Source organism: Hordeum vulgare, chromosome 5H (genome assembly GCF_904849725.1).
Source record: "Hordeum vulgare subsp. vulgare chromosome 5H, MorexV3_pseudomolecules_assembly, whole genome shotgun sequence".
Classification (NCBI taxonomy): Eukaryota; Viridiplantae; Streptophyta; class Magnoliopsida; order Poales; family Poaceae; genus Hordeum; species Hordeum vulgare.
The window spans coordinates 121989065-122014605 of record NC_058522.1 but is presented as its reverse complement, the minus strand read 5'-3'; the positions used below and the strand labels follow the sequence as shown (position 1 = coordinate 122014605).

Genomic DNA, 25541 nt, shown 5'->3' with positions numbered 1-25541 from the left:
TTACCTTGTCCCGCGGGGTTGTGCTTGCCTCACCCTTGGAACTAGGAGTGGCCTTTTGACGACTCGCCTCTCCTAGCGGTGCTAACTTTGTCGTCATATTCCCTACGATCTTTAGTGTCATTTTATTTGGCATACCTGGTCAGGGTGTCCATCAATTCGCCCATGTCCTGCATGTTACATTTGAGTCGCCCATGCTTCAGCACCAAAGGCTCGTAGTGAAAAAATTTCTCCAGGATCAGCACGGCCTGAGCCGCCGAGATACTATCTGATGAATGGATTACTTCTGCAACTCGCCGCATCCAATGATGGGCCGACTCATCCGGGCATTGTACGCAGTGTTGTAGGTCGACGATCGTCATCAGGCGCTTGAAAGTTCCTCTAAAAGTTTTGACAACGCGTTCCTCCAACTTGGCCCAAGTGTTGATGGAGTTGGGCGGCAGGTTCTTAAACCACGTGCGTGTCATCCCTTCGAGCATCATGGTGAAATACATAGCGCACACTTCCTCATTCACATCGAGCATATCCATCACAAGCTCGTAACTTTCGATCCATGGTGTGTAATTGGGTACCTTTCACGACCCATTGAAATCTTTCAGCATACGCTCGTTGCGAAGGGCGGGCGTTAGACACGGTACCCCGACGTGCCTGCCACCCGTTTCGGTCAACGTGGGAGAAGGCAGATTGTAAGCCGGATAGCCCCGAACAGCCCAGTTGTTGTTTCCATCAGGCGGGCGGCTCGCATCGCATCCACAAGATCATGAGCGCGCACGTTGGGCATCCGGTATGTCTTGGTCTGCGGAAAACATCGTTGCTCGCTTGTCACCGAAGGAAGGTCATCATGGCGGCTCCTGGTGTGACTCGCCTAGGGCGTGGAGTGTAGCCGCTCGCGGCTATGCGAGTATTGTGCATGTTGTACCACCGCCGTTTTCAGCATCTTGATGGCGTTTGTCGCCTCCACCTCGGCCAAGGAGTTTCCGTTAATCGGGAGAGATTCAAGGTGGTGGGTTTCCGCTAGCACGTTATCCACGGGGTTCGAGAAGTGACCGGTGGCATCTAGAAAAGGGGTGCACGAGCCTCCATCGGCTGAGGCGGCTGCGGGTTAAGCGGTGGTCGAGACGGATCGCCTCTTGGGGCGCGGCTTGCCATGGCCGATTAGGTTCCATCCCAGGGGTATGCGGGTTGTCGAAGAGGCGAGTTGGGTTTAAATCCGCCGGCAGGCGGCCGTGATGCCTCCTCTGGTGGATCGCATCGGAGGCACGCTGTTGTCGCTCAAGCCGTCAACCTTCAGTATTCAACCACTCTGTCTCCGCGGCGATCTGGGCCTGTTGTGTTGCCATCCTGGCGGCTTCCGCTTCTATGCGCCGCTGGATCTTGGCCATCTCCTCCCTCAGTTTCGTTAGTTCGGCGTTGACCATTTCCTGGTTCTCTGCCGCTACAGTGATTGCCATGAGTTTGGCTGTCTCTGGTGCCAGGTCTGCCATGGCTTTAGCCGGAGCCTTCCCTGACCCGTTGGCTTCATTTTTACCTGCCAGGTTTGGTTGAGGCGGCGACGCCCCCGCCATCTAGATGGCGACTTGACGGTGCGGTCCCGCAAAGTCCTCAGCGATTACTGCCTCCGGCAACCCCCCGAGTTGTCCTTCGTGGAGAGGGTAGATTGAATCTGTATCACCCATAGATGACTCGTCGTCCGAGTTGATGGGGCTGATCTCCTGGATTACCGGCTCGTCCGATAGGTCAGTTCCTCGCCTAAAACCAACGAAAGCGTGGTGTTTCCTGACCTTATGTTTGGCGGGATGGGTGTACCGGGCTGGCTCGACGATGTCAGTGAAGGTGTCCGGCTCAGGTACGGGTGCCCCGATCTTGCCGATGAAACCGTGGATTTTGCCGAAGGAGACCGTGTATACAGATTCGATTGAATCGGCCTCTGGTCCCTACTGAGAGTTGTAGATGTAGTACTTCCCGCGGCGGCTTTTCGTCATCAGGATGACTACGTAGCTTCCTGACCCTAGAAGGTCTCCCTTCGAGAATTCAACTCCACCGTGTACAAGCCCCATGGTGGGCGCCAACTGTCGTGGTTTTGTCACGGCAGATGTCCTCGTGAAAGGACTTAGTGAAGGATCCATCGCACCTTGGTGGTGACTGATGACCCACAAGTGTAGGGGATCTATTGTAGTCCTTTCGATAAGTAAGAGTGTCGAACCCAATGAGAAGCATAAGGATCTGACAAGTGGTTTTCAGCAAGGTATTCTGTGCAAGCACTGAAATTATCGGTAACAGATAGTTGTGTGATAAGATGATTCGTAGAAAGTAGCAAGTAACAATAGTAACAAAAGTGCAGCAAGATGGCCCAATCCCTTTTGTAGCAAGGGACAAGCCTGGACAAACTCTTAGAGGAGGTAAAGTGCTCCCAAGGACACATGGGAATTTCTGTCAAGCTAGTTTTCATCATGTTCATATATTCCGCATTCGCTACTTTGATAGTTTGATATGTGGGTGGACCGGTGCTTGGGTTCTGCCCTTACTTGGACAAACATCCTACTTATGATTGACCCCTCAAGCAAGCATCCGCAACTACGAAAGAAGAATTAAGACAAAATCTAACCATAGCATTAAACTAGTGGATCCAAATCAGCCCCTTACGAAGCAACGCATAAACTAGGGTTTAAGCTTCTTTCACTCTAGCAACCCATCATCTACATATTACTTCCCAATGCCTTCCTCTAGGCCCAAATAATGGTAAAGTGTTATGTAGTCGACGTTCACGTAACACCACTAGAGGAAAAACAACATACGACGCATCAAAATATCGAACGTATACCAAATTCACATGACTACTTATAGCATGACTTATCCCATGTCGTTAGGAACAAAAGTGACTACTCACAAAGCATAATTATGTTCATGACCAGAGAGGTATTGAATAGCATCAAGGATCTGAACATATAATCTTCCATCGAGTAATCCAACTAGCATCAACTACAAAGAGTAATTAACACTACTAGCAACCTTACAAGTACCAATCGGAGTCACGAGACGGAGATTGGTTACAAGAGATGAGCTGGGGTTTGGAGATGAGATGATGCTGATCAAGATGTTGATGGTGATGAGTCCCCTCCGATGAGAGGAGTGTTGGTGATGACGATGGAGAGGATTTCCCCCTCCGGGAGGGAAGTTTCCCCGGCAGGACGACCCTGTCGGAGCTCTAGATTGGTTCTGCTCAAGTTCCGCCTCATGGCGGCTACGATTCCTCCCGAAAGACTCCTCTTGATTGTTTCTGGAATGAAACCCTCCTTATAGCAAAAGAGGGGAGCTAGAGGGCCAATAGGGAGTCCACAAGCCTCCTAGGTGCGGCCAGGGGGGTAGGTCGCGCCTAGCAGGCTTGTGGCCTCCTGGTGGCTCCCCTCTGGTACTTCTTCCGCCCGGTATTTTTTATAAATTCCAAAATAATTCCTCGTTGATTTTCATGGCTTTTGGAGTTGCGCAGAATAGGTATCTCAAACTTGCTCCTTTTTCACATCAGAATTCCAGCTGCCGGCATTCTCCCTCTTCATGTAAACCTTGTAAAATAAGAGAGAAAAGGCATAAGTATTGTACCGTGAAGTGTAAGAACAGCCCATAAAGCGATAAATATCAACATAAAAGCATGATGCAAAATGGACGTATCAGCGACTCAAAGGGGGTGAGCGGAAGCGAGACTCAGATTTACCCAGGTTCGGCCCCTCCTGATGAGGTAAAAGCCTACGTCCTGCTTTGTGTATATTGATGGTGGATTCAATTACAAGGAGGGCGTAACTCGCATGACCTAGCTCTCGATGATTTCTAACTTAATCTATTTGCCCCAGAGACTTGCCTTTATATACAGCTAGAGGCCCTAGGGTTTACAAAAGTCCTAGCCACATTACAAATCGTGGCCTCCCATATCTCTAAGTCGCCGTGTTTGCGAAGCTAGGAAACCTCCTTGGCGACTTATCTTCTTCATCAATCCTAAACCGCCATCTAGCTCATGGGCCCTGGTAGCCTTCTGACGAAGATCACTCAACACACCTCAGGCCTCGGCCAAGGCTTACGCTGACCATGTATGCATGAGTCACTGCTTTCCTCACCCGGCCCAATAGGGCGGGTCATACCGCACGTAATATCCCCAACAGATACAGAGAATATTCCTTGTTTTACTCCAATTCTTCGCGTTCTTTTCGATGCTCGACTACTGCCATTCTGCATGGACATCTCTGACTGGAATGAAGAAATCACTCTTCAATTTTATGAAACCTTGCACATCTCATGTGATATCTCACATGTCAACACTTGTGTTTTGGACTGGATGACTCAAAGCACCAATTAAAAATCCCCTCCTACAGAATTACTTCGTGCAGTCCCAGTTCCAATTCTCGTAAAGGGAGCCATATGCGTCTATGACGAAACTGAACTGCCAAATCATGTGATGCAAGTGTTGTCTCGTGGAATGCCACCAAGAACCACATTCCTCGTGAAGGAATTGATTTATGTGCCCAGGAGAGTTTACCGCATTTTGACCAAAAACTTCTGTCAAATCAAGGGTCATAACTATGATGATGAACAAATTGTGGGAATCATGAAGAATTTGCTATTCAATATCATCCATGGGTTTCCAATAAATCGTCATGATTTTTTCATGAGGACTCTGGCCAACACTGCTCTGTCACATTTTGATGAGAAGCCTTATGCGCCGTGGATTATGAGATTCATTAGGGCGAGATCTACAATTCCTTACAAGGCAGATATTGAGAATCACCTCAGCTACTTGCCTCCACTTGAAGTAGTCAAGATATCTTTTCAGATTATTGAAAGCAAAGCCAAATATATGATTGATGAAGGATCTCGGCCCCATGATGGACAATTTTGTAAAGATGAGTCCTACTTCACTAATGACGACACTTCTTCTCAAGACTCAGCTGCCAGAGGTAAAGCCCCACAGGAATCTGCACCGTGTGCGATGACTGGCCGTGAGCTCTTGCTAAGTCTTCATCAGAAGGTTGATCACAACCACAAATGGATAAATTGTCAATTTGGTGTCATTGTGGAAGATCTCAATGTGACTCGGAATGTTGTGAAGAAACATTACTATTATCTTCATAATATCTTCGACCGCACATGGGCCATTCTGTCTCACCTCAATACATGTGAGAAACTCACTGAAATGGCGTTCCAGCATGACTTTGGCTGGTCCTAGCCGCCCAAGAAGAATTCAAGAAGATTCTAGTTTCTCAATTGGTGGCCACCTCATTTTCTTCAATGCGCACAATTGATTAAGCCGAAGATCTTGACGACACAACTGCGACGAACGACCCCAATTCTCCTTCTCCACCAACAAAGTGATATTCTTCAAGGGCATTAGTCCTCAGTTTCATCCCTTTTCGTCACTTGATGACAAAGGGGGAGAAATCTAAGTTAGTCTTCAAGCGGGTCTATTTTTTACTTTATGGGCTTTTGGACTATATTTTCTTTAAGTTACAACTCCCGTTCTTCTGAAGTTTTTGGTTGTATGAGTTGTAAACTTATACCCGGTGGTGTCCTGACACTCTTGAACTGCTTTTCCTCGCATGCTTATTCCTCATGTTGATTAATGCATGCATGCTGAAATTTGTGAGACTCCACTTTCCATCGTGCATTTCAATTTCTTCATGATATATCTCAAATGCCTGCATGGATTACAAGATATAGAGGGGATCTCCATGGTGTAAATCCTCAATGTGCATTTGAAGTCCAAAGCAAATTCCTCAAATATGCACATCTTCAGGGGGAGTTTCTCTATATCTTGCATTCAAATTCCTAAAACTCTGTACTTACACTTCATATTATTATCCTCGTTGAAAACTCAACCTATTTGTCACCAATCACCAAAAGGTGGAGATTGTAAATGCATCTTGTGCCCCTTAGTGATATTCGTGTATTGAAGACTTATATGTTAAGAGACTGATATGTTTGTGAGTGTACAGAAGCTCTATAAGTCGCTAAGGAGTTTGAGTTATTCGAAGAATATCGACCCTTAAAAATGTATGTCTTCGGTTGAAGACTTTGGTATTTCCTCAGAAGACTTTGAAAGTGAGGAAATTGGTGTGTCCGTGAAGAAATTGATGCGAGGACTTTGAAGCATGAATACTTTCATTTTCATAGTTTAATTTTCTGTATTCTGTGTCATAGGACCACCATACTATTAAAGGGGTCGAGGTAAAACTACGCAAAATTTTCCAAGTGATGCTCGTCTAAAAGCCTACACATACAACCCTTCGGATGAAGGATTTGGAAATCTTCAACAGCTTAGTCAGATTCTTTAGTGACAAAGACGAATATCTTCTGGTCTCTGAGGAATTTGCTCTAACTGAGGAGTTAGGTTTTTGTCTATGTGAATTACCTACGTGCGAGGAACTTGAGTGACATGAGGAATTTCATAGCTGAAACGTTTCGATCGTGGATGTGCTGCACGCCAATTGTCCCCAACCTTATCCACCTAACGATCATATCATTGGGGCATTTATGTCAATTAATGCCGGGATTGCTCCCCAGCTATAAATAGCCCCCCATAACCAATAGTTGCTTGGCTGCTCCGCGAGAGAAACTGACACTTTTAGTTTGAGAGCAACCTCTTCCTTGAAGGCTCTGAGAGAAATTCATGAGTTAGGAAAAACCCCAAGCACCCAAACCAAAACCCAAAAACCCTAAAGTGATTGTGCATCACTCAAGATATTGTTCCTTTGTGGAACCGACGCTTGTTACCTTTGAGGACTGTGCATCCTCCAGATGGTTAGGCGTCATGGTCTAGAGCATCCAACGTGAATTGTGGAAAGCCGAGTGACCAAGTTTTTGAGGGTTTGGAAGTCTGCCCTGTAGACTTACCACGAGTGTTGGGCTAGGGCTATGTGTCGTTAGCTCAAGGAGAATACGGTAAGGACTTAGTGTCCTGGGACTGTGTTTCCCTTGGTTCAAATTCCAAGCCACTCCAAACCAGACTTACGACTGCCACATCAGTTGGAACTAGGTCATCAAACCATTGTCTTCATCGAGCACCTGGTTCTAATTCCTCAACCCTTTCATTTCCTCAATTGTATGTTCACGACTTTTTTCTTTACTGTTTGAACAATTTGACTGAAGACTTTCTCAATTTCCTCAGCCCAAATTCTTCACTTAGCTTATTCATCACTTGTATGTCCTGAACATGCTACTTGTGCAATCCGAACGTTTCATTTCACTCTAATGACTATGCTATGGTTGTTCTCCACACCTGTTTGAGTACTTATTCCGCTGCACGTAGTTGGTGACTGAGGACTTTCCTCACGACGACATTCCTGAGTGGCGAATTCATTAAAATCGCCTATTCACCCTACTCTAGTCGATATAATGCATATTCATAGGGACAAAGTGCCCCTGTTCGATGATGGCTCGGACTACGTCGAGGAGTCTGAAACCTTTGTAAAAGGTTCCTCGAAGGACCCCGAGGGTCAAGCTCCTGGCACAAAGGTCTGAATCCGAAAATCATATCATTTTCCGCATTTAAGGTTTTGTTAGTGATTATAATTTTCGTATTGTAGCCTGCCGAGTTATTTCCCCACCAATCAGGCCTCGAAAGGGGATTCCTTGCGAGCCGACCTGGCAAATAGCAGGACCGCATCACACAACACACCTCCCTCGTTCGCCGAGGAGATCGGGCTGGTGGTATCCCAAAAGACCCCCCTGAGTCGGATACTAGGGACGGGGGTGATGATATCATGGCTGAGGCTAACACCTCACTCGCAGAAGATCGAGCGGGTGAATCCTGTCTAGCAAACATAGAGGGAGAACTAGGTCAATCTGAGCTCTCCCAAAGACAATTCCGGAGACCTCTCGGCCACCGGTGGCATCTATCTCGGCTTCTCCGAGAGGAGAAACCGTAATTCCGCACCCGGAGCGGCCCACAATAGAACGGTCCCAAATGGGTGACCGACCCTGATTCAGGATGTTTTAAATGACTACTCCGTCGCCAAAGAACACACACTCTTTTGGGTGTAGTAATGCAAAGCATTTAATCTGTTGACAGCAGATTGAAGGAAGCTTTCGGTGGACTGCTAACGGGCTTCAACGTAAATTACGCCATATTCTTTTTTACAAAGTAATTTTAACTTATGGGTTTTATATGCAATGCCCATATTCAGTAGCCCCTGAGCCGCGTGTGAGTTTGAGAAAGTCATCCGGGGATCAAATGGTGTGGAAAAACACTTTCAATTTTAAAATGAGCGTAGCCTCCAAGACTCTAGCAGGATTTGAAGAGAAACCTAGCAGAGGATTCAAAATTTTATAACTTGGGAGTCTGACATATATAAATTATTTATACCGACCTCGTCTTCAGTGGCATCCCCATCTCCGTGGAGTTAGAGGAGATGAATCGGAATCTTAAGAGATCCAAGGAGGAGCTTCATCTACTCAACAAGCATTTCGATGATGCACAAGGTGAGTCCAAACTAGGTTACTATTATAATGGCCCTTACTCAAGGGAGGTGTTACTTTTTAATCGCTAAGTGCGAGCTTTTTATGACAACTATAGTTGTCGCTGAAAGTACAATCATGCCTTCAATAATATATTGATGTTGTTGACAACATACACATAGGGAACTAATCACCTCTGCCAAGTGCGTTTCAGGTTTAGTTCTCATGAGATTATCTCTGTGGATCATAACTCACATATTCATGATATTAAAGTACGGAGAAACAATACAAAATAGTTCTATATCTTTTGGTTTACTATTGAGTATAGGGATCCCGCACTATTAAGAGGGGATCACTCGTTCTTGCGTGCACCACTGGTTAAATTCCTATCTTAAACATACTACCTTGACTTCTGATTGCTCAGACGCCTGACGTCTACGGATGTCCGATGCTTCATCGATCTCGGCTGTCCTACGCCTCCGAAGGTCCGGAGCCACCTCACCCGCATCAAATCGTCGGATTTCTGGTTATTTCGGTCGACCGGCCTTCGGACGTCCGTGTGTGGTCGGAAATCCGATGACGTACCAACCAAACAAACTGATCAGAGTCCGGTCCTTCCGGACAACCCTGCATCAGACGATCGACAACCTTCGGGCGACCGAACTCTATGCTGAACTTCCCACTACTACCCTGGTTTGATGTCCCCAGTGACCACTCGTCTGACCCCTGTCGGATGTCCAACCCTTACCTTTTATCCGGACAACCAAAAGATGTTGGATGTCCAGCAAGTGGGAAACATAAGTGGCTTCCGACGGTCATTTTCCACCACTACTATATATACCGCCTTCCTTGCTCGGGTGGGGGTTATCCAACACACCACAAAAGATTCCAAGAACACTTTTCTCTATCACTCATTCCACTCCTCACCAAATCCTAGATCCCAAGAGAGTTTGTGAGGATTCTTGAGTATTATTCCAATCAAAATATAGATCATCCTCCTCTCCTGATCTCAACCAAAGAAATTCGTGATTTGAGCAAGTTTTGAGCGGTTGCCTTGATCTTGTTACTCTTGGAGGTTGGAGACTCCTAAGCGGTAGGAGTTCTTCACAGACGAATCAAACCTTTGTGATTTCCCCTAGAGAGTTTGTGAGGGTGTGGAGGCCACCTCAAGGCCTACCACTAGTGGTTGAGAAACGCCTTCATGGTGGTGTCTCGAGGAGAGAATAGGGTAGCCTTCGTGGCGTTGGTGTGCCTTCTCAGCGACATCCACGTCTATAAACGGTGTCGTAGCTTCCCTCCAAGGAAGTGAACATCGGGATACATCCTCGTCTCTCGGAGTTGCGGTTATTCCCAACCCTAGCTCCTTACTTATGGTTACTTGTCTTCGTACTTGTATAATCTATTTTCACATTAAGGTTGTTTATCTAGTTAAATGCTTACTTTTATATCATACTGGTCACCTTATCTCCGAAGCAATTTCTACTCTAAAGTTCATATTCTGTATTATTGCCTAAAATTACTAAGTAACAATTAAAATTTGTAATTGTACCTATTCATCCCCCTCTAGGTCCATCTAGATCCTTTTAAATTGGTATCACAACCTCCTGCTCTAATCGTGTGGCTTAACCACCCTTGAGCGAGATGGATAAGAATGGGAGCCCTCTGATTGCTCCTCGTGTTGAGGGAGGAGTTTCATCCACGAATGAAGTTAGATCCTTCACTTCTGAGTATCTTGAACGGGCCCTTTCTAAGTAGAAAGAGGAGCAAGATGCTTCTATTGAGGCTTTGGTCAAAATGAGGTTGGATACATTAGGTGCAAAAATAACACCACCGGAGAACCCAATTGGTGTGATAAAACAACTAAATGCATCTCTCCCTAATTTGGGCCAACAACCTCAAACTGATAACAACACCATTGTTCAATGGCTATATGCAAAACCTAGAGTGGAGAAACCTAAGTATAATGTTGGGGAAAACACTGCTTTACTTCATGACATAGCCGATTTTTCTTTGTCGAGAGTTGGTATGCACGATCATCTTAGGTTTGCCAACGATGAGATGCTAGAGATCTTGGAGAAATGTTACCACCCGTGAACCACAAGGACCTAACACCGAGTGAAGTATATGACAAGCACCTCAATGACACCGCGATCGTGCTCATAAGAAGGGGCATGTCTCACAAACAAAAAAGGCCCTACATTCACCTATCAAATGCGAAAGAACTTTGGGATAATATTGTAATGACCAATACGGGAATGCCCTTTCTTCAACTTGCACAATATGAGATTGCAAAAGGGGCATTACAATATTTCTGCATGGAAAAAGGAGAGAACCCCAACCACCTTCTTGAGAGATTGATGACACTTGCTACCGACATAGAATCATATGATTTTGACAAGAGTCAAGATGGATTCAACTAGAAGAAATGGTTTCTTGTGGATAAACTGTTAAATACTCTTCATCCATACCACCATCAAATGGTATGGGACATAAGGAGAGAACATGGGTTTAAGGACATGTCTCTTGATGATGTCATCAACCTTCCAATTATTCAAAGAATCAAAGGCCAATGCTACACTTCATCTTGTCATGCATGGCTCCTCATCACCCAAGAAAAATCTTGCCTTGAAGGCCAAGCACGTGAGGGATAATGATGTTAGTGAAGAAGAAGAGGAAGATGAAGAAGAAGGTTATGAAGATGAACTAGATGACGGGCTCTCATATGAAGACATGTCTCTCTTTGTGCAGAAGTTTAGTGCAGAAAAATTCAAGGGAAGATTCCTAAAGAAGAAAGTAAGGACTTGCTACAATTGCGAAGAAACCGACCACTTCTCAAACGAGTGTCCCTATGAGAAGAGAGAACACAAACCAAAATTTTCGAAGACTTTTGTAAAGAAGAAGTTGCCCAACCCATTAAACTCCAAGTTCAGGAAGAGAGATGATAAGGAAATGATTTCTCAAGATGAATCTGACTCCGATGATGTTGGGGGTATTGCAGACATAGCCCTAGGAACTCAAACCACATTGAGACTGGTCAACAAAGGTGGTGATGTTGTCACATCCAACTACATGAAAGACTACAAGGGTAATGCACACAAATGTCTCATGACAAAAGGTGTGGTAGAAGATGATGAGGCACAAACATCTTCAGACAAAGTAAATGTAACTCCACAACCTAACCCTCCTCTATTTTCCTCTACCACATGTAGTGATGGATATACTGATGTTCAGGATCATGATCATGAATATGAACTAAGTGATGCTTGGGTTGCTAAAATGAAGAAAGTCATGTGCTCCCTCAAAGGAAAGAAACTCACTATGTTTCGTATGCTTATGGAGATGGTGAGCAAGCACACCACCTCCATTAAGGAACTCGAAACCCTCGTTACCGAGGAAAAGGAGAAATGTGAAATCCTTGAGAAGAAAGTCCTATATGAGGAAGCACATAATGATGAATTGTGCTTAAAAATAGGTGCAAACATTGATAAGCACATTAAAGAACTTGCCTCCTTGACTAATACTGAAAGAGATTATGAAATGTTAAAAAGTTACTAGTGTAAACTTGACAAGTCTCATGCCACTCTTTCTAAGATTGTGAGCTCTTACATTTCTCTCTAAATCAACGAAAGAGGAGCTTGGCACTATTACAAAGAAGTTTGACGAACTCAAGCTTACATATCTTAACATACTAGGCAAAGTTTACTTATGTCCTGTTATAAATGTTGATGCTTGTCTACTAACCCTAGTGGTGACCTACCTAGTGTACTTGAGGAGAACCGGTTTCTAAAGGCTCAAATTGAAAAAGGGCTCATGTCATGTGCCCAAGGACAAAAGAACCTCAATGAAGTGTTGAGTCAACAGAAGGAGGTAGTAGCTAAGGAAGGGCTTGGATTTGATCCAAGCATAAGCAGGAATACAATGATGACACATAAGTCCACAACTCCCCTCGAGGAGATATTTGTGCAAGAAGGGCATAAGGAAAACAGATTGGGAGACGTAGGGAAGGTTGCGAGTAGGAAGGCCACAAGGGGCAAGCCTACTCCCAACAAGTCAAAATAATGTATGCCTCCATCATATGTAATCCGTAAGGAAAAAGATCGAGATGTCTACACACAATTTGTTGGGCCTTGGAATGCTTTTCGTTTCTGTGCAATTTGGGTTCCTAAGACTCTTGTTACTGATTTTAGAGGTCCCATTGTAAAATGGGTACCTCTAACCAAGACTTGAAATGTGTGTAGGTTGCCTTCTCCGGTGGAGTCAAATGGGTGATTGATAGCGGATGCACCAATAATATGACCAGAGATGGCACATTGCCCAAGGACTTCATGGAGGCAATTCAACCATTTATGAGCATTGTATTTGGCGGTGGGTCTAAAGGACAGGTACTTAGTTTGGGAAAGTTTGCGATCACAAATGACATGTCACTTGCAAATGGCATGCTTGTCCAATTACTTAAATATCACTTACTCTCTATTAGTCAATTGGCCTTTGTTGGCTATGATACACTTTTTGGACTAACGGATGTGAAAGTCTTTAAGAGAGATACTCTTGAAGTTTCCTTCGCGGGGGAGTTGGATGGCAACCTTTACACGGTTGATTTCTCAAAAGAGAACACATTCCATGCAACTTGCTAATACGTCCCAAACGTATCTATAATTTTTGCTTGCTCCAGGATCTTTTGGATGAAATTGTTATATGTTTTGCTACACTTTTATATATTTTTACACGTATTTGGACTAACCTACTAACTTAGTGCACCCCGTGCCAATTTCTGTCTGCTTATGTCTTTTTTGCAGGGGCTTTTACCCAAATTTCCAGAGCCCCAAAAAGCTCGAGAAAAATATATAAAAATCAGCGTGACAGAAGCTTCCAGATCACCGAACATGGGCCAGAGGGGAGCCAGGGGTGTCTAGGCGGCCACCCTGCGCAGCCTGGCCCCTAGCCGCGCCCGCACCCTCTTTTGGCCAGGGTGGGCCTGGCTTGTGACCACGGTTGCAAGGATCGTTTACCTTACGCATATTTCGTTAATGCAGTTGTCCGTTGGTTCGAGTTTACACTTTCGGTGGGGATCACAAATTAATACCAGCGAGATGTTCTAGATAGATATGTCAAGGTGGATGATTAATACGATCTACTTTTCTTGGCGTACTGCCCATTACTATTGAGCCTCTAACTTTCAAGTAGCATAATTAGCATTGTGGTGCATTTATAATTTTGTAAATTGCCCGGCTGTAATTTGTTTACCCAAGCATAGTTGTTTATCGTTTTTTGAGACGGAGACATCACTAGTGAACATCATATGACTCAGGTCCATATCACCACCATTGCTTACACCTCCATCATTTACTTCTTTCGTTTACTTTTCCGTTGCAATCACTATCACTATTCCCGCTTGTGTTTTGATCCTTTGCAAACTACAAGGCCGGATAGATTGACAACCTCCCTGTACTCGTTGGGAGCGAAGTTATTTCTTGTGTGTGCAGGTCCATGTCTTCTGCTAGTGCCAGGGAAGCGGACACCTACTTGTTGATCCTCGGAGTCCTCCTGGTTCAATAAATCTTACAGTCTCCCTGTAAGAGAAACTTGCTGCTGACTACATCTCCACCTTCCACTTGGGGTAACCAACGAGCGGCGAGAAGTATATTCATCAACTCGTCATCAAGCGAATTTCTAATGCCTTTCCCGGGGACTCCATCTTCATGATAGGGGAGTTGCACACTATCTTTTACCTTTGCTTCTTAGTCTTGTTAGTTTGCTTTCTTGTTTTTTCTTTAGAGTCTTATACCAAAAACCGCAAAAAAATAAGTTGCTTTGTTCTTGCTTGTTGCTGCTGTTGTGGGTTCCACGAAGAACACCAAGTTGTGTGACTTCACAAGTCACAACAACAATGATTTTCCCTTCTCTTCTATTGCTCCAATTGCAACTGTGGGTATTTATGAAAGTAATAGACCTTGGGACTATGTTAGTCATTATGGAGAATTATGCCCTTGTCATGGTCTCCCCAAAAAGGAACAGGATATTTGGTTTGAAGTTGCTCCTAAACGTCCCCAAACTTGGGAAGACATCCAAACTCTTATAGTAGAGAGCAAATCAAATATAGAGGATGACACTGTAATTCTACTTAATAACGATGATATTAATTTTTATAATTGTAGTCTTTCCGAAGTGATCACCTTTTTGCAAAGAATTGCTAAGGACCCCCACACTAGTACACTCAATATTGCCTTCACCGAGCATATTACCAATGCTCTTATCAAAGCTAGGGAGGAGAAGCTCAAGTTAGAGACTTCTATTCCTAGGAAACTAGAAGATGGTTGGGATCCTATGGTCAAGATTAAACTGAATAATATCTCTTGCTTTGCTTTATGTGATGTTGGAGCTAGTGCCTCCCTTATGCCCAAAAGAATGTATGATATGCTTGATTTGAAACCTTATGATGAATGTTCTTTAGGTGTTCATCTTGTTGATTCTTTCATAAAGAAACCGTTAGGGAGAATTGATGATGTTCTTATTGTTGTCAATGATAATTATGTGCCCTTTGATTTTCTTATTATGGACATTGAGTGTGATCCTTCATGTCCAATTATTTTGGGACGTCCTTTTCTCCGCACCGTTGGTGCTATCATTGACATGAAAGAAGGGACCATTAGATTCCAATTTCCCCTTAAAAAGGGAATGGAACACTTCCCTTGAAATAATATTAAATTACCTTATGATTCCGTTATTTGGGCAAGTTATTCTTATGGAGTTGATAAAACTTGATCTTTTTGCATCATGCCTAGCTCAAAGACATAAAAGAAAGTGGTTGTTGGGAGGCAACCCAATTTTTTTTTACTTTCAGTTTTAGTAGTCTTGATGCTTGTTACTACTGTACCAGCATCATTGTATCTTTATTTTCAAGCTTTGAGCTAAGTTTTAGCCTCTGATTGCAAGAAAGTTCAAAAGTTGTGACATGCTATCCAGAAACAGATTATGTCTGCTTGACGGAAAATTTTGCCAAAAATCACTAGTTCATCTTTTTGATCTAAACTATTTTGATAGCATGCTCTATATAATTGTCCTTCTCGCATCTGTTCTAAGTTTTTTTTATTTTAGTTGCAGAAGTACCCCGAAAAAATTATTTACTATGTTTTGTTCTATTTTTAACAGATTCTACCACGTTTTGCGTTTTCATCATTTTGCAAATTTTAAGCTTGCTTTTCCTTTGCAAAAACCTTTTGGCAATCATGAGAAACAATATCTTTTCATCAAAATCTTTATTTCCAGTAGGTAATGAATTACTTTATCATGGGTACTAACCAATCTAATCAGCTTATGATGAGTTTCGTATGAAGGGAGTTTTCAAGTATGCGATGAAAGATGATGAAAGAAGATCCAGGAGTGTCAAGGGATCAAGATTGGGGATGCCCCCATGAGCCCCCAAGAAATATTCAAGGAGACTCAAGAGTCCAAGCTTGGGGATGCCCCCGTGCATCCCCTTCTCTATCACCAATCATCAGTTCGTCCATCTCCGTGCTATATTTTTATCACTTCATATGTTATGTGCTATGCTTGGAGCATCCCGCTCTTTACTTTTTAGTTTTTTTTAGTTTTTTCTTCCTGTTCATAAGAAGTCGGAACCTATCCTTCCTTGTTTCGGAGAGAAACACACTCCATTCCACTCTAGAACAGAACCTAGGTTTTCATGGTTATCTTTTTTCTGTGTTCTCTATCTTTACATACCTGTTGTCATTCTTAGCTCTTAGTTTTCATGTTATATCTTTTTAGGATCTTTTATTTAGGTTTCTTTTGGAACTATCTTGAGTTATCAAGCTTATCTTGTTTAGATAGTTGGCTCGTTGCACTTAGTTGTGTGGCTTGCATGAGTAAGTAAATGAGGTTGCTATTTAAGTATAGTAGTAACTTGCAATAATTTTGAGGTATTGATTTGAGTAATGTTTGGACTATTGGTGCCAAGAGCTTAATCCTATTAGTGATAGATGTCGTATTTTGGGAAATCCGTGTGTTTTTCAAAAACTAAAAATTAGTTGACAACTCTAGCTACTAGATTGATCGCTAACCTCTTGAGGGGTTGGAATATATAGAGTAGCCTCACGTTACCATGGGTCGGATGCGCAAGGATAACCAAACCCCCAAACACTCCTCCCCGGGGTACTTGTCTCTTTTTCAATCTCCTAACTAGATAGAGAGTTTACGATAATAAGTGTATGAGTCCTTCGGACTAATGCGAGTATTCGATAGTTGGCACTTCCACTATCCATATTTTGCAGCCTGTTCGGTACCGTGCATTGCCCTTTCTCATCTTGAGAATTGGTGCAAACTTCGCCAGTGCATCCAAACCCTTGGCATGATACGCTCTGTCATCATAAGCCTCGTTATATCTTTCCTCAAGACAGCCACCATACCTACCTATTAAGGCATTTCCATAGCCTTTCCGAGATACATTGCTATGCAACATCCACCATCTCATTACTTGATCTTCATGTCATACATGCTTTAGCTTGATCGAGGAGCCGCGTGCTAGTTGGGCCTTGCCCTTATTACTGCTACATGACGCACTAGTTAATGATTGTTTACCTTACGTATAGTTCGTTAATGCAGTTCTCCGTTCCCTTGAGTTTACACTTTGGGTGGGGCTCGCAACGTAATACCAGCGAGATGTTCTAGATAGATATCTCAAGGTAGATGATTAGTAAGTAGATGCTGATGAATAAATGATCTACTTGTCTTGGCGTACTGCCCATTACTATTGAGCCTCTAACTTTGTAGTAGCATAATTAGCATTGCGGTGCGTTTATAATTCTGTCAATTGCCCAACTGTAATTTGTATACCCAAGCATAGTTGTTTATCTTCTTATGGGAGAGAGACATCACTAGTGAACATCATGTGACTCAGGTCCATATCACCACCATTGCTTACACCTCCATCATTCACTACTTGGATTTACTTTTCCGTTGCAATCACTATCACTATTCCCACTTGTGTTTTCATCCTTTGCAAACTACAAGGCCAGATAGATCGACAACCTCTCTGTACTTGCTGGGAGTGAAGTTATTTGTTGTGTGTGCAGGTCCACATCTTTTGCTAGTGCCAGGGAAGCGTACACCTACTTGTTGATCCTCGAAGTCCTCCTGGTTTGATAAACCTGACAGTCTCTGTGTAAGGGAAACTTGTTGCTGGCTACATCTCCACCTTCCACTTGGGGTAACCAACGAGGGGCGAGAAGTATATTCATCAACTCGTCATCACTTGCCTCATGGCCAAGGCCGACAAGGGTGAACACATACTTGGACAAACCAATGTATAATTTGAGAAAGATCGTGTGTGCAGTGCATGCATTGCCGGGAGTCAACATCAATGAAAGCACCCCCAAGAATATTGTATCAATCTCAAGTCCTTTGGAGCTCCTTCATGTGGTCTTTTTGGGCCTCCTTCATGGGATAGTCTTGGTGGGAAGAAGTATGGGTTCGTCATTGTTGATGATTACTCGAGATATACATAGGTCTTATTTCTTAAATCCAAGGATGAGATAAAGATCACCTTTATTTATTTTGCCAAGCAAGCTCAACGCAAGTTTGACAAAGAAATTTTTGCAATAAGAAGTGCCAATGGATCTGAATTCAAGTACTACACCCTAAAAGAGTTCCTCAGTGATGAAGGAATTAACAATCAATACTCCGCACCATATACCCCACAACAAAATGGGGTAGCCGAAAGGAAGAGCCACACTCTTGTAGAGATGGCAAGATCCATGTTGGATGAGTACAAGTCTCCCCACAACTTTTGGTTCGAGGCCGCAAACACTGCATGCCATGCTTCAAATCGCCTCTTCCTCCATGAGGTCTTGGAGAAGACCCCATATGAGCTCATAACAGGAAACAAGCCAAATGTCAAGTATTTACGGCTATTTGGCTGCGAATGTTTTATTCTCAACAAGAGAGAACGGTTAGTCAAATGTTAATCTAAAACAAGCGAGGGAATATTTATTGGATATGGATCAAACTCCCATGCCCACAGGATCTACAACAAATCCACCGGATGCATTGTAGAAACTTGCGACATGGTGTTTGATGAATTTAATGGCTCCCCTGGAGAGCAAGTTCATCTAAGTGATGCAGGTGAAGAAGATCCTTCACAAGACATTTCGACCAATGGTGTAGGTGCTCTCCTTCCAGTGGAACATGTTCCTTATGCAGGTGAAGCTGAGGACACAAGCACCACTCATGCTAAACCAACTACTATGCCTTTGCCACCACAAGATCTCATCCCTCAAGAGGAGTCCATAATTTAAGAACAAGAAGATGTTCACCGTCAAGCACAAGAACAAGAACAAGTACATCATCAAGTACAAGAACAAGAACATGCACATGTCGATGTTGACAAATTTGGTGCTCATGATGAACCTCAATAAGTGATGCATGAAAATCTTCCTCCACACAATATAGATCCTTATGTTGAAGATGTCGATGATGGGAACAAAGTTGAACCTCGTGAAACCTTAACATCCATCATGCCTTGTGTGGTTGGTCGTGTTGACGCTGACCAAATTCTCACCAAGATATCGGAAGGTAGAGTCACTCATAAACAATTGAAAAACTTTTGTGCTCACTTCTCATTTGTCTCTAGTGTTGTGACTCTCAAGGTAGAATATGTGTTGATGGAGCACAACTCGCTTCTTGCTATGCAAGAAGAGTTGAACAGCTTCGAGCGCAATCAAGTGTGGTCTTTAGTCAAAAGGCCAACTAAGGAGCAGAATGTCATTGGAACAAAATGTATCTTCAAGAACAAGCAAGATGAAAATTGTGTAATCATCAGAAACGAGGCAAGGTTAGTGGCACAAGTTTACACAGAAGTTGAAGGTTTGGACTTTGATGAGACCTTTGCCCCGTTGCCTGTCTTGAATCAATTCACATTTTACTTGCTTATGGTGACTTCAATGGTTTTTTTTACTTTACACCAAATAGACGTGAAGAGTGCTTTTCTTAATGGTCCTCTACAAGAAGAAGTATATTCAGCACAACCACCTGGTTTCATTGCCCGAATCACAAAGACTATGTGTACAAACTTCACAAGGCCTTATATGGCCTCAAACAAGCACCTCATGCTTGGTATGATCATTTTAAGAAGTTTCTACTCGATGATGGTTTTGTGGGAGGGATGATTGACCCTACTCTCTTCACTAAGAGGGGAAAAGGTGATTTGATCTTGTGTCAAATTTACGTAGATGATATCATTTTTGGTTCCCTAACATCCATTTATTCAAGAAGTATGCAGAATCCATGACAAAGAACTTTGAGATGTCACTTAATACAGATTTGAAGTTCTTTCTCGGGTTTCCAATTCAACAATGTCAAGAAGAAATTTTATTGTCCCAAACTAAGTATCTAAAGGATATTCTTGCGAAGTTCGGCATGACAAACACCAGTCCATGCAAGGTACCCATGCCAACCATAATTGCTCTTAACGAAGACTCAAACGGTATTCCATTTGACCCATCTATTTACCGCTCTATGATTGCTTCATGCTTTATCTTTGTGCATCTAGATCATACATCACGTTATGTGTAGGCATTTCTACAAGATTTCAAGCTTCCCCGAGGGAAAGTCTTCATAAGGCGGTTAAGCATATTCTGAGATATGTTGTTCACACCCCAAGGTTGGGTGTATTGTACCCCAAGGATGCCAAGTTTGATCTCATTGGGTACATAGATGCAGATTGGGCCGCAGACAAGGTGGGAAGAAAGTCTACCTCCGGGTGTCAGTTTCTTAGATGCTCCATGGTAAGTTGGTCCTCGAAGAAGCAAAATTGTGTCTCCCTATCCACCAATAAAGCCGAATACATTGCAACCGCAAGCTGTGAAACACAATTCCTATGGATGAGGCAGACCTTGAAGGACTATGGTATAACTTACACACATGTGCCTCTACTATGCGACAATGAAAGTGCCATCAAGATTGCTAAAAACCCTGGTGATCGCTCTCACACCAAGAACATTGACATTCGGTATCACTTCTTAAGAGACCTGGTACTTTAAATGATCGAGTTGTGGCTATGGGTTCGAGGTTCATATCTCCACGGTCTCATGCCACGTTCGCTCAAACTTCGTGGCCATGCCACCTCTCCTATGAGCAATAATTAGAGTATCTGTGTCATCACATATAATGTCATCATTGCTTCGTATGGTCGTACTCACTGTGTCTATATATCACGGTTCATCATCAGATTGTTGTGAACATCCGTGTCACTAACACTGCCATTAGATTATCCTCTCGGACGTCCGGCCTCCCCCCATCGACGGACAGTCCCCGGACAACCGACTGCCCCATTCATCTGACTCCCCTCGGTCATCCGACACTCAGGCCGCGCCTATATAAAACTAGGCGGCTTGCTTGGCTAGATGCTACCTCTTGAGCCTGCGTTGGTTTTTCCCCTTGAAGAGAAAAGGGTGATCCAGCACAGTAGCTGTAAATATTTCCCTTATTTTGAGAAGCAAGGTATCAATCCAGTAGGAGTATCAAGGCAAGTCACCAATCTACCTGCGCAAAAACAAACAAACTTGCACCCAACGCTATAAAGGGGTTGTCAATCCCTTCACGATTAATTGCAAGGTGAGATCTGAAGGTGGAAAGTGCGACAAAGTAAAAGTGTAGAGCTGAAAATATGATGTTAAGTAGACCCGGGGGCCATAGTGTTCACTAGAGGCTTCTCTCATGGTAGCAAGTATTATGGTGGGTGAACGAATTACTGTCGAGCAATTGATAGAACCGCGCAAAGTCATGATGATATCTAAGGCAATGATCATACATATAGGCATCACGTCCGAGACAAGTAGACCGATACTTTCTGCATCTAGTACTATTACTCCACACATCGACCGCTATCCAGCATGCATCTAGTGTATTAAGTTCATAACAAACGGAGTAACGCCTTAAGCAAGATGACATGATGTAGAGGGATAAATTCATGCAATAGATATAAACCCCATCTTTTTACCTTTGATGGCAACAACATGATGCGTACCTCGCTACCCCTTCTATCACTGGGTGAGGACACTGCACGGTATGAACCCAAAACCAAGAACTTCTCCCATTACAAGAATTATAGATCAAGTTGTCCAAACAAAACCCACAACTCGAAGAGAATTACAAGCATACGAAATCATGCAAATAAGATATCAAAGGAAACTCAAATAATATTCATAGATAATCTGATCATAAATCCACAATTCATCGGATCTCGACAAACACACTACAAAAGAAGATTACATTGGCTAGATCTCCATGAAGATCATGGAGAACTTTGGGTTGAAGATCCAAGAGAGAGAAGAAGCCATCTAGATACTACCTATGGACCCGAAGGTCTGTGGTGAACTACTCACGCATCATCAGAGAGTCAATCGTGTTGATGAAGAATCCCTCCGTGTCCGAATCCCCCCTCCGGTAGGGCACCAGAACGTTCCCCAGATGGTATCTTGTAGAGACAGAAGGTTGCGGCGGTGGAGAAGTATTTTCGTGGCTCCCTCTGGTGGTTTCAGATTTTTGGAGAATTTATAGGCCGAAGAAGTAGGGCAGGGGAGCCACGGGGGGCCCACAAGCCTGCTAGCCCCGGGCCTCCCTAGGCCGGGCCTGGGTAGCTTGTGACCTCCTCCGAGGTCCCCTGCCTTGGTTCTCAAGTCTCCTGCGTGTCTTCTATTATGGACAAAATCATTCCGCAGGTTTTATTCTGTTTGGACTCCATTTAATATTCTCCTCTGAGAAAGGTCAAAAACACGGAAAAAACAGAAACTGGCACTTGGCACTGTGTTAATAGGTTAGTCCCAAAAAAGATATAAAATAGCATATTCATGCATACAAAACATCCAAAGTTGACAAGATAATAGCATGGAACCATCAGAAATTATAGATACGTTGGAGACGTATCAAGCATCCCTAAGCTTAACTCCTACTCGTGCTCGAGTAGGGAAGTGATAAAGACCGAATTTTTGATGTGGAATGCTACCTAACATATTTTTCCTTTGTAACTTCTTTCTTGTGGCATCAATGTTCAGATCCGTAAGATTCAAAACAATAGTTTACTATTGACATGAAAACAATAATACTTCAAGCATACTAGCAAAGTGATCATGAACTTTTGAAATAACAAGGCCAAAGAAAGTTATCCCTACAAAATCATATAGTCTGGCTATGCTCCATCATCCCCACACAACGAATTTAAATCATGCACAAACCCGGTATTGGCCAAGTAATTGTTTTCTCATTCTTACTTTCTCAAAAAATTTCAACTCTCACGCAATACATGAGCGTGAGCTATGGATATAGCACTATAGGTGGAATAGAGTGTGGTGGAGGTTGTGAGGAAAAAAGGAGGAGATGGTCACATTGACTTGGCGTATTAATGGGCTATGGAGATGCCCATCAATAGATATCAATGTGAATGAGTAGGGATTACCATGCAACGGATGCACTTAGATCTATAATTGTGTGAAAGCTCAAAAGAAGAACTAGTGGGTGTGCACCCAACTTGCTTGCTCACGAAGACATAGGGCAATTTTGAGGAAGCCCATCATTGGAATATAGAAGCCAAGTTATATAATGAAGATTCCCACTAGTATATGGAAGTGTCAAAACAAGAGACTCTCAATCATGAAGAACATGGTGCTATTGTGAAGAACAAGTGTGGAAAAAGATAGTAGTATTGTCCCTTCTCTCTTTTTTCTCTCTTTTTTTGTTTGGGTTCTTTGGCCTCTTTTCATTTTTTCTGGTGGGCATCTTTGGCCTCTTTTTTTCTCACATGGGACAATGCTCTAATAATGATGATCCTCACACTTTTATTTACTCACAACTCAATACTTAGGACAATGATGACTCTATGGGAAATGCCTCCGGCAGTGTAACGGGATGTGCAACGATCTAGCTTAGCGTATGACAATGAAACATCTCGCTAGCTATCTTACGATCATGCAAAGGCAATATGAAAGTGACGGCACAAGTCATCAGACGGAATGGTGAGAGTTCAATGGCAATATATCTCGGAATGGCTATGCAAATGCCATAATATGTAGGTATGGTGGCTGTTTTGAGGAAGGTATATGGTGGGTTTGTGCACCGGCAAAATTTGCGTGGCACTAGAGAGGCTAAGAATGGTGGAAGGTAAAATTGCGTCTATACCATGGACTCACATTAGTCATGAAGAACTCATATACTTATTGCGAAAGTTTTTATTAGTAATCGAAATAAAGTGCTAAACGCATACTCCTACGGGAAGGGTTGGTAGGTGTTAGCCATTGCACGATCCCGACCGCCACACAAAAGATGACAATCAATAAATCAATTATGCTCCGACTTCCTAACATAGCGTTTTACCATACTTGCATGCCACGAGAATCACTAACTTCAACGCAAGTATTTCTAGATCCACAACACCCTACTAACACAACTCTAATATCACCAAATCCATGTGTCAAAACTAATTGAGAGGAATCAAACTTCTCTTTACTAATCGATGCACAGGAATATGGAAGTTTTTATTATATCCTCCTTGGATGCCTATCATCTTGAGGACTACTTTCATAGCACAAGCCAACTACCAAGTTACTCAGAGAAAGAAATCTCAAAAAGATATAAGTGAAGATCGAGAGTTTTTATTTCCCCAAAATCTGACACCTCCGTGCTCTAGAAGGATATAAGTGAAGCACTAGAGCAAAGTTATCTAGCTCAAAGGATATAAGTGAAGCACATGCGAGCTAAATTTCCTAACTCAAAAGATATAAGTGAAGCTCAATGAGTATTCTAGAAAATTCACGATGAGTGCATGTCTCTCTCAAAAAGGTGTGCAGCAAGGATGATTGTGACACAACAAAAACAAAATACTCCTATAATACAAGACGCTCCAAGCAAAACACATATCATGTGGTGAATAAAAATATAGCTCCAAGTAACGTTACCGATGGGTTGAAGACGAAAGGGGGGATGCCTTACCAGGGCATCCCCAAGCTTAGGCTTCTTGGTGTCCTTGAATTGGCTTGGGATACCTTGGGCATCCCCAAGATTGAGCTCTTTCCACTCTTTATCCCATTGTCCATGAGAACATCACCCAAAACTTGAAAACTTCACAACACAAAACTTAAACAGAAACTCGTGATATCATTAGAATAAGAAAACAAACTACCAACTCTTTAGGTATTGTAGTAAACTTGATTTCTATTTATATTGGTGTTATATTACAGTATTCTCACTTTTCCATAGCTACTACCCCCCGATACTATCCATAGTGTCATCAAAATAAGCAATCAACACAACAAAAACAGAATCTATCAAAAACATACCAGTCTGTAGAAATTTGTATACTTTGTATACTTATGTTATCTCGCAAATTCTGACAAATTATGCAAATTAGGGAAATTTGCATATCAACCAGCAGAAAAAATAATCAACTCAAAATCTCTTTCTGGATAGGAATTAAAAATAACTTCGTGAGCGCAAAGTTTTTGTCTTTTTCAGCAAGATCAAACAACCTTCACCAAAACTAGTCATAAAGGTTTTACTTGGCACAACCACAAAAATAAACACAAAAAACACAATCATAACAGAATTATGAAGGTGTGGACACAACAAAAGATAAAGCAAAAAGCAAAAATAAATTCATTGGGTTTTCTCCCAACAAGCGCTATTGTTTAACGCCCTTACCTAGGCATTGATAATTCAATAATGCTCACATAAAAGATAGCAATCAGACACAAAGAGAACATCATGAAACATGTGACAAACATATCTAAGTCTACATACTTCCTATGCATAGGCATTTTATAGGAAAACAAATTTTCAAGACAACCAATAGTTACCATATGCAAGGAAGAAGAAAGAGACAATAGCAATCTCAACATAACGAGAGGTGATTTAGTGATATGAAAGTTTCTACCACAATATTTTCCTCTCTCATAACAATTACATGTGGGATCATATTCAAATTCAACAATATAGCTATCACATAGGATATTCTTTTCATGATCCACATGCATGCAAAGTTGACGCTCTTCAAATATAGTGGGATTATCATCAACTAAAGTTATGACTCCTCCAAACCCACTTTCAATATTATTGCAAAT

The 25541-nt window shown here is 42.8% G+C and overlaps 1 pseudogene; it reads left to right on the top strand.

Moving 5' to 3' along the window:
* Nucleotides 1-1793: 1793 nt before the first annotated feature.
* Nucleotides 1794-25541, top strand: part of LOC123396403 — a 48220-nt pseudogene continuing 24472 nt past the window's right edge.